This window comes from Nannospalax galili, unplaced genomic scaffold (genome assembly GCF_000622305.1).
Source record: "Nannospalax galili isolate Female #2095 unplaced genomic scaffold, S.galili_v1.0 scaffold139, whole genome shotgun sequence".
Lineage (NCBI taxonomy): Eukaryota > Metazoa > Chordata > Mammalia > Rodentia > Spalacidae > Nannospalax > Nannospalax galili.
Window position 1 is genome coordinate 4,808,365 of NW_008345884.1, and position 11,542 is coordinate 4,819,906.

Genomic DNA, 11,542 nt, shown 5'->3' on the forward strand with positions numbered 1-11,542 from the left:
ACAGGTTTCTTATTTTGAGATATATTTAAGAGTCTAAAAGAATGCATCTGAAGATTTAAAATTCCTTATGGTTCACTGAACCAAAATTGAATTTCTATTCAAATTGACTGTTGTTGACTTAGGAAGTAAAATAGTCCCACACAAATCCTATCTTCTGTAAAGAATGAAGCAGGACATGGCATTTAGACACTTTAATCATAAGAGACCTTTATCTGGAAGGCTATTTCCTGGTTTGTTTGGTTTTTTTTAGAAGAAATACTTTCAGAAGAATACTTTTTTGAAAGAAATACTCTTTAAAAGAATATATGCCTTTAATCCCAGAACTCAGGAGGTAGAAGCAAGTGAATCTCTGTGACACCTAAGCCAGCCTGTTCCGTATAGCAAATTTCAAGACTGCTGTTGCTACAAGGAGACCCTGTCTCAATTCCCCCTCCAAAAAAAAAAAAAAAAAAAAAAAAAAAAAAAAAAAAAAGAGGAGGAGGAGGGTAAAGGAGGAGGAGGAAGAGGAGGAAGAGGAGGAAGAGGAAAAGGAGTTTCTTTGGAACTCAATATGGGTGACGATGGCCTTGGAACATGGATTCAAGTTACTCTGCATGACATCATGACAGCAATAAAGGTTACATAAATTTTCATAATCATATTTTTAATATGCCATCTTTACCCTCCTGCAGAAGGAAAGAGGACTGTTTTAGAAGTCTCAAAGCATTTTCATGTCTTCAAGATGAAGCTGGTATCTTCCTGACTGTTCTGTCCTTCTGCTGATCCACACCTCTCTTCTGCTAGCATCACATCAATGTGCATGGTTCCATCTGTACGAAGTCATGATTCCTTAACCATAGAAGGATTTGACTTGGACTTTTCAAGTGGTCTTGGTTTTCTTTGAACTCTCTTTCCTTTACATTCCATGGTACCTCTCTTTGGGCCATTTTCAGATATTTTTAATGTCAAAAGAAATGATAACAATTGAGTTGAAAAAACTAAATTGCTTTTGTTTTCTTTTTTCCCCTTTTTATTATATGAGGGTTTCATACATGCATATAATGTGTTTTGGTCATTGTACCCCACTCTGTCCCTTCAAATTTCTCCCATTTCCCCCATCATCATTTTCCCTCTCAACACCATGTGCTCTTTCTTTAGAACTTACTTAGTTCATTTAGTGTTGCAGGTATTTTGAGTTTTGATGATTGTGTTCTCATGGTCTTGCATGTTTATTTTCAAAAACATTGTTTCCATCTTTGATGGACTAGCCAATGTCTTCAGAGAATACAGATGGACAAGTTACTGTGCACCAAATAATATATTGTCCTTGGCTTACACTTCCTATTATCATTCTGTTCTTGGTTTAGGAAGATGGGTGGGTGACTCCAAAAGATATATCTGGAATGCTCCTTCAAGAGCAACATCTAGTGCAAAAGACACTTTATTATTTAACTTAAAGTTTTAATAATTAAAGTGGTCATGAGAGTTTCCTAACTCCTGACTGCTAGGATTATTTAAAATTATTCACTTACCTATTTTTATATCTGTGGATGTTGTTTTCCCTGTATATATGTAGGTGCACCTATGCATGCAATGACTGCAGATGCTAGAGGAGGGTGCTGGAATCCCTGTACTGGGTTTTCAGAGTATTATTAGATACCATGTGGGTGCTGGGAACTGAAACCAGGTTCTGTGAAAGATCAAGCAGTGCTCTTAACCTCTCAGCCATCTTCCCAGATCTCTGTCTGCTGAGATAGTCTTGAAGAACACCTGTGTCTGTTGTTGGTTTTCAGAACCATACCAGGCCCTGCAAATGAGAATATAAACATTTTCTATTCTATGCCTATTTCTGGATCTTAATGTGTTTCATGATCAAGTGCTTATATTTCCATAAAATATTCTGCTGACTAAAGTGTGGTCCTCTAGAAACGTCAAACTGTTTGATTTTTCTTTGTTTTTCCGGTATTGTACACATTCCATATGTTTTTGAAGAAGTTTAAATTCAACCCATTCTGTCAAATCTTCCCCAGTAAGAACTTGTCCACATTTCTATCATAGAAAAGAGTAAAGGGAAGAAGATGGGTAGGTTGGCAGGTGAATGGTGGTTCTGTATTAACAAGATTGCATTCTGTGTCCAAAATCTGAAAGTCCATCTCTTACTTTCAGAGGCCACAGTACTGTCACTGTGGTGTCCCTCTGTGTTTGCCTACTTGGTTTAGGCCTCATGCTTACAGAAACAAAGAAACTTCTATGGTGGAAGCTTACAGTGACCGCAGTGGTTGTTCTCCACTGATTTATTTTGAAGTTGCATCTAATGAGACTCATACACAAAGAATAAGCTCTGACACTTCTTCCTGCCAGCGGCCCAAGTTTAGCCTAAATTTTAGTCATTGAGTCTCATTTTTGTGTGGTTTAATCTTTCTGAAATCCAACATATTTTGTTCATGTTCCTCTGTCTTCAAAGAATTTCATGGCATTGAAAAGAAGTTTGGAGAAACACCTTCACAATGACTACTCTATGACAGTTCTGTGAAAAGAGAGTACCAAACTAAGCAGCATTCGTGATCTTTGTGCATTGCCAACTTTGTAATGACTTTTCAATTTCCAGTTCTCCAGCAGAAACAGAAAAAATATGTTCACATTTTTAAGGATAGAAAACAATGGAAGAAATTAAAAATTGTATTCAAGAGTTACTTTAATAACTTATTCCACTTTTTTGTGGAATAGAACTCCAACCATACACATCGAGACAGATGTCGGTGCCTGCCAGTTTAAATAAAATTAGATTTTAAAGTAGTCTGAAATAGACCTCTGGAATAGTTACTCAGAAATAGTGACAATCATTTATCAATTTCATGCTTGATTGTCATTGCCTCTAGAAGGAGGACATTCACAAATCAACAATTCTTGTCCTAAAGTGATGCATTTTTATGGTAACATTTTGAAATTTATTTCATAAAATGTCCTCATATTTCAGTTGTACAAATAGTATTGTTAAGTACAGAGATCCAACTTAGGTAAAAGTGAGAGACTTCAACCACTTCAACCATTATTCTACTAAGAAATGACCTGTTATAGAAATGAAAATAAGTATTCCGTGAAAGATATTTCATTTAAATATTTTAAAGTTCAATATCATACTGTAAATCTGATACCGACTATATTAAACAATGTAGTTCATATTTACTATGGCAGACATACGTGTTGTGTAGTGATTATTTCTTAGGAATTTGTGGCATTTGAGGCTGGAGAGATGGGTCAGTATTTAAGAGCACTGGCTGCTCTTGAGAAGGACCTCTTTGGTTACTAACACACACTAGCAGCTAACCTTCTCAGCTTGAGGCAAGGTATAAATGACCCATAGTGTAAGTGGAGCAGGAAATAATAATGGTAATGTATTAGCCTAGGGTAAGTAAGCACAACAGAAAGCACCCCAAGTATTATTAATTTTTTGCATTTTATTGAATTTTTGAGATTTTCGTATACTATAGTTTGATGACTTTTAGACTCCATCCCCTCTCCCTACCTCTCCCCACTGCCTGCCCCCACCCAAATATTACAAAAAAAAAAATATATATATATATCTCCTACAGAGAGTATGATTTGTGTGCCCAAATGACCTTCAGTATGGATCTATTTGCTGGGCTCATGAAGAGTCATAAAATTGTCAGACACTGTCTCTCCCCCTCCCAGCAGACACTAATTGCCAAGAGTTCCTTAGGTTGGGTTGGGATTGGATTTTTTACCCACGTCCCTGTGTCTGTGTTGGAACTTTGTGTGGTTTGAGCTTGCATAGGACCTCTACACGCTGTCACCATTGCTGTGAGTTCATATGAGTAACTGACCAGCTCTCTGGAAGACCCTGCCTCCTTGTGGTCATCCATCCCTCTGGCTCTTACAATTTTTCAGTCTCCTCTTCCACAAAAACCCTTGAGCTTTGGGAGACAGAGGTTTGAAATAGCTGTCCTATTTAGGGGTAAGTGTACTCTAGTCCTTCTCTGCAGATTGGCTAATTGTGGGTCTCTCTGTTAATCAGATCTGCTGCATAAGGATTTGTCTCTTGTGAGAGTTTGGAGATTCATTCATTCTATGTGTAGAGGTTTCATGGTATCAGAGAATACCACTGAGTAACCTATCAGGGAGCTTGTCCTGGAGAAAATGGATTCTCTTTTCCTCAGCAGCCATCCATTTGCCTATCGTTTTCTTCTACAGGTGCGTGCCTATGAAATTTCCCCCATCTACATTGGCATGTCAGCTGGTGTTATCCTTACACAGGTCTTCAGCTAGCCTTTTCTATTTCTTGTGGAATATAAGGATGGGTTAAGTAGATAGTCTGTCCATCATATTTAAATGGTCTTATTTTTTGGACAGATTTCTTTTTGGTTTACTAAAGCCTCAGTAGGGCTTTTAAGGAGAGTAGGAGGTGGCTTTAAGGGTATTCAGGTGACTATAACTGGCAAGGAAAATTACATAGAGTAACATAGGATCTTTCTGCTACTGACTTATCTGAAGCAGAGGTTAATTATGGAGAGGATCTCTGCTGCAGGCAAGTTCTTGAAAATCTAAAAGTATATCAAGAGACCTTATTTTATGGAAGACAACCAAGTTCCTCATCTCTGACTGAAGTTCCATGACTGTCACTCTAGACACGGAAGTTCAGGAAGCCAGGAGACTACAGCATCCATTAGGAAAAACCATACTTTTAGACTTGGTATTCAGTTCAGATTGAAAGTACTACAGCCCCTAGATGGAGAAAATTGCATAGCACTTAGTGCCACACAAATATGAACATTAGACATATTCTGAACTGGCTGTTTTAGCCCACAATCTCCAGAAAACCGCTACAGACCTAGGCCTCCCTGGAGCGTGTGCACTACCTTGCTCCATCTACTCACATGATGGTCTGAGCTGATTAGTTGAATGGTGAACAACTGGTCCAGAGTCATTCATAATCAGCAAAACAATGGCTGTGCTGCAGCTAGTCACATACAGTTTCCTATAGTTATAGTAAGAAATGATGAAATCATGGAGAGTTGGTCTAGGCACACTTGAGAAGGAGCAGACAGATTCGTTCTGTGTTAGTGAACTGAGAAAGAAAGCTATGGATAAGCAGGGGACACAGTCAGCAGAGGGGTCAGCAGCAGAGACAAATCCAAGAGTGCACACAGGGGAAAAGGCTGCAGACAGGGAAAGGAAGAGAACTGAGAGCCTGCCCCTGTCTCTAACATATTATATCCCAGTTTTAGGTACTTTACAACCTGGGTAAGCCCTATTAGCATGATAGATCAGCACTTGTATAATACATTCCACCTCTTTTTAGAGTTAACTAAGCTGGATTCCTTGAGTCCTAATGAAAGCAGCAAACTTACTGCCCTATGGTATAGATGTAAAACAATATTAGTTCCCAATTGCTAAGACTTAAAATGTTCAGGTGAGCTTCTGAAGACAGAAATTTGATAATTACTAAATTTATGCAAAGTAGTGTTTGTACTTACAGGTAAGGAACAATGTAAACATCCATCAGCTGTCCGAGGGTGTCAGGACAACTTTTTACCTTCCTCTTCCATTTTTCTAAATTTTCATCTTCCTCTTTATTTATTTATTATTTATTTATTTACTTATTTTTATCACGTGCTTCCTGTAAGCGTTACCATGAATATTTGTGCTCATACATGAGAAACTTTTTGATTTAGGCATTTTTAATATTCATGTAAGTGCAAACATCATCTCTACCATCTTATGAATTCAGCACTTCTGTTCTTGTGCCTCTCATTCTAAGCTTAATGTTGTGTGGAACTATCTATGCCCCATTTGTATTCATTGCTGTATAACATCTCCTTTTTGATAATGACTTACTGAATCAAAACCTTATACTTCATTTACTGTTTCAATCTTTATGGGCTTTTCTCTTCCAGTTTATTTTCTCTTTGAACACTACTTACTGTCATAGAATCCTTATTATTATGTTGGGATGCAAATGAGCAGTTCTGGGTATTTTCTTAGGGATGGAGCTCTGAGTAACAGAAAATGATGTACATCTTTAGTCTTGCTTCATGATAGAAAACTATATTAGAAGCAAATGCCTAATTCTACAGTTCTTCCAATTCCTTGATGACCTCTGTAACACTTAAACTTTGCACTTTTGGGTTTTTCCCATGTAGTTTGTGTATCTGTTCTCCTCAGAGCTCTAAAACTTTCACCAGAATTCTAGTCATCATAGGTTTATTACCAAACCATAGGAGAAGCTTCTGAAAATCTTACCACCACTGATTGTCATTACAGGGAGAATTTGAACATAGGCTCCTCTGAATAAGCTTTGGCATTCTTGTATGGGTCACAGATATAAGATGAAATTTGCAATGTGTCTCAAAAAGTGGCATTTCAAAATTACTGATATGCAAATATTAACATTTATTAGACCTTTTAACACATTAATATTTATTACACTTTTGCACAAAGAAAATTTTACTTACAAAAACTGATGAAATTGCAAAATTTGTTTAAAGAGTTTATTTTCAATTGTTATATCTAATTATTTGGCCATGAAATAAAGTAATAAGTTGATTAGATTAGAAGCTCTACAGAGCACAGGTGTTTCGACAAAACTTTATCTGTCATTTCCTTAAGTCTTTCATGGTTTTCAGCAAGACTATATGATAGGTATAAATATTAATTGTTCATTGAAGCTAGTTGAAATACAATATAAATTTGGTAAAGAGTTGGACTTTAAAAATTTATTTAAGGGACTGGAGAGATGGCTTAGCAGTTAAGAGCACTTACTGTTCTTGCAGAAGACTCAAGTTTGAATCCCAGCACTCACATGGTGGCTAACAACCATCTATAACTTCAGTTTCGGGGGATATGACATCCTCTTCTTTCCTCTGTGGCACTGCATGACACAGGTACACTTACATACATGCAGGCATAACACTCATACACATAAAATAAAAAAATAAATATTTATTTAGCATCTTGAAGGTTATATCATCAAAAATTCCTTTATGATAATGAGAATTCATGCTAATAGTTGAAGAATGAGTTAGTTATTCTTATTAGAGAAAAAAAGTTGCATTTCCAAATTGGTAAATTTGGGTTATGTGCTGGGCATATGTAAGCATTCTTTCTAGAGTTTGTGCTATTATTTTCTAAATGAGTAGAAAAAACCTGGAGACAAAACCTGGTCATTTAATTTACGGTCTTTTTCCTCAAGCAAAAAAACAATAGCTCTTGAAGTAAATCAAAACATCTTAATGTAAATGCCTCTAAATTTTAGTTCAATTCTTGCATTAGAACCATTTGAATTATACTTTTAAATTTAAATACATGATCATAGAGCCTTGACAGAGTATTAGAAAATAGTTTGCTTTTATACCAGGTCTATTAATACGCCAGCGATGTGACAGAGATAGGTCTTTGTGGTGACGCTGTGCTTTAGAACAATCTTCATTAAGATAAAACTTCAAAATTAATCAATATTTTAAGCTTACATGCCTGGCATGGCCATCTCATTTCCAAACTGGAGCCATTAATGGAAGAATGGCAGACGCAAAGTACAAAACGTCCTGAACATATTTTTTTTTCAAACTTTCTAGTAAAGATGCATAGAAAATGGTTTTAGCTAAGGGCTCCATGAGAATAAGAGAAGAAATTATTAAGGCGCGTTTCATGAAACTGAGTCTGCAGAGAACAGTTCTCTTGAGACCAAGGAGACAACTTGGAAGCAAGAAGATTATTATTAAGGAAAGATGAAGGGTTCCTGTCTATCACAATGACTGAGCTGTAAGTTCATAAAACTCCATGGAATAGGAAGAGAAGAGACATTCAGATGGAGGAAAGATTGCAAAGCACAAGATAATGATACAGGTAAGTGAGAGAAAGGAACAAACCATTAGTGGGGTTTACAGAACTGAGGAATAACCAGCTGATAATTGAGGCATGGTATGTTGAGCATGGTAATATGACTATCGTTAAAAGTATTAACTACTCAGGTGTAGGTATGCTGCTCATAACCACTACATCTAACGAGAGTTGACCTTTTTTTCTTATTAGTAATAGAAATGAGGGAGCAAAAAAGGACATGAGCAGAGATTCAAGATTATTCCATGAAATCTAGTCTAAGAAGGAAGGAAGAATATAAAGATATGAAGTGATGATGAGTGGAAAAGAACAACAGTTGTGTCAGCGGATAGGAGTTTCCTGTTGGATGGGACCACCATGATGTAAGTGTCATTAAGTCAATTCAGATATAAAAGCCACCATTTATTTATGTGAAGGAGCAATAAAATATAGCAAATTAGGGAGTTACTAATATGGAACAGTGATTTGTGGAATTTTATTTTTAACTCAGTAGAGAAAGAAACGATTAAAAAGGATAATGATACATGAGTTCAGTGAAGCAAGGTGTTTCCTAAGACATTGTGTATGGTCCATGTGGTGGGTTAAATCTCTATTCAGAAAATATAGGAATAGAAACGATCTGCTGTTGTCAGTCTATTTCTGCCAAGGCAAATCAAATCAAAGTATTTCACATATCTAGGAGGCATTATATATATTTTATTCACTGAACAGACACTGGAAATAAGACCATTTATGTATCATGGCTCATTATTCATCTTATTCTGAACCTGGCATAACTACAAAATCCAAAGCTCTTGCTAAAATGTCAAGGGAACTTCAGTCTTGGCTCAGATCATGAACAAAATGGGAAATGACCCGCTGTCCTTGAATCACACAAATCCAGACCAAATAAGGCCCAGCCTGGAATAGAAGAGATGTGCGAGCTTCAAAAGTGAGGCCACAACAAGCATGCCTAGTGCTAGATCACATTTCTCAAAAGTAGGAAGACTGAGGGATCTTTGCTGACTTCTGATCACCCCAGGAGAAGACTTTCACAAGCACAGGATTTATTCCTTAAAGAGAAATTTGATAGCTTAACTCATGGTTAAACTTCTGTGAGGAACAGCATAATTATTATAAAGACTAGAAAAGCCTGCCTTTTCTTTTAACCTGTAAGTGCTTATTTTAGGGTCAGGATTCTTGAAACTCTGTTTTATCAATTTAACATGAAATTGGAAGGGAGATGCTATAGGGGGATCTGGAGAAATTGGAGGGGAGGGACCTGGGATGCATTTTATCAAAACACATTGTGTACACATATGAAATTCTGAAACAATAAAATCTGAAATCAGATCTAAGCATTTACTCCTTGACAGACTGATACCCACCTCATACACAAATGTCTATTTAATGTATGTTTTGAATTCAGGTTTATTTATTTAGTAATTTACTCATTCATTCATTCTTGATATGTAATTCAGCCTTGAATTATCTATCACTACCAGCCCTGTTGTTACATTTATATTCTTTAAAAGTCTAATTTTGGGGCGGGGGGGGGGTCTGGAAAGATGGCTCAGTGGTTATGAGCACTGACTGCTCTTGAGAGGACCCAGATTTGATTCCCAGCACACACATGGTGGCTGACAACTGTCCATAACTACAATTAACACCTTCTTCTGATATCTGGGGGCATTGCAGGACATGGGTGCACTTATAAAATAAGCAATAATAAATAAAATATTTTAAAAAGTCTGATTTTGATTTTTCAGTATATATTTTTATTGATTTTTCCCTAGCATTTCATAGCCTGTGTTATTATCATAACTCTCTGCCCCTTCTCATATTTAAAAATTTTAGTGTCTCTCATAATAATACAAAATAGTACAAAATCCTTTAAGCCTTATTTTCAAGTTTACCCATTGATTTGACATGCATGAAATAATTACATCGTTCTAAGAAGTGCAATGGTGACCAATGTAGATAGTCTGTTTGCTTATGGAGCTTGTTTTCAAATGGGGTATTAAAGGAGTGAAGCAGGAATCACTCCAACAGCATTGAACTCTTCTAGAGTTATTAACAAAGGGAGACATGCATAGCATTTCATCACATCTTTTAAATAACTACATGGAGATGATGTAAATTTTGTAGTCAAAAAGACCAAAAAAAAAAAAAAAAGTTGAAACTCTAAATAATTTGCCAGCTCTCATAAACTTGTTCATTAAAAGATAGAACTGAGATTTGAGTCCATTTTAATCTGATCTGACAGTTTTTAACCAGTAAGTTTATGCTTTCCAGTATTGATTGCAGTCTGCTATTCTGGCAAAGGGAAATACCTATGCGTATAGAGTAAAGAAAAGCTATTCTATTAGATGTTGTCTTTGAAACTCAAATTAGAAAAAATAAATATTTTTAGAAATAGTTTTCATGTTCTGATTGTTTCTCATAATCTTATATATTTATTTTCCTTGCTTTGTTTGCTCTGTTGATTCAGTGACTATTTTCAGCCCTGGGAATCCTGACAAACCAAGTGTATTTTCCATTTTAAACTAAAACCACAATGTGCCGAAGTTACAAAACCAGTTGGTGGAAACCTTGTGCTAAAAATAACTTGAATTTCATACATAATTCTTTTACTATTTGTTTATGATGTTTAGTCAAGAGTCAAACATCATATTAAGTAACAACTAACTTTAGATTTATAGCAAGAGATATAACTTTAGTCTACCAAAGAAATAACCAAATAAGAAGATATGGCCTGTTTAAAAATGGTTCCATTTTAAATCCCCAAGCTAAAAATATGAATCATAGTTACACACATGAAAAGAAATAAATGTATTGTTATTTTGTTAGGCACTAATGCAAGCAAATAATGCATGTAAGAGTTTTAATCCCTCCATATTGTCTTCTTGAAAACCTACTGAAATTTTTCTGATTTTATAGTGTGAAAAGCTGAGAGTTATTCCAACTTGACAATTACAGTTATTTGTAGTTAACATAATGGGTAAGAACAGTTTAACCTAATTAGGAAATAAAATGGAAAAGTACTTTTCAATGTATTTGCATATCAAATACACATCTGGTGTACACAGCATGTTTCCTTACACCAGTATGAACTGTCACAAATATTTCTACATTCTTTTACTTAAAATGCTATTAAGAGGACATGCAGCCATAAGTGAAGGGAAAAGATCTTTCTAGTAACAGAAAAGGTATTGTTTGATATGGATATTTTAATTTGATTTCTTTAAGATACAATATGTCTATACATGTCTAAATGAAAACCTCACAAATCTACTTAATGAAAATGGTAAACTATGGAAGCCAATGTGGAGTTTTTCAAAAGACTAAAATTAGAATTATATACTCAAAGTACTGAACATCCACATAGACACTCGAAGATCCATGTTTATTGCTGCTTTACTCTCAACAGAAAGAGAATGAAATCAACCTAGATGTCCATCTACAGATGAATGGGCCATGAAAATGTGGTGCATATGCCCAATGGAATTTTATTTAGCTATAAAGCAAAATGAAATCGTGATGCTTGCAGGAAAATTGTTGGATCAAAAATTATTATATTAAGTGCGGTGTCCCAATTTCAGAAAGACAAACAGCATGCTCTCTCTCATTATGAATCTTCATGTGCTTGTATTTATTAGAACGTTAAGTTGTATGTGTATTTATTTATATTTTACATATTTGCCTCTTTAGTTACTTGTATTTATGT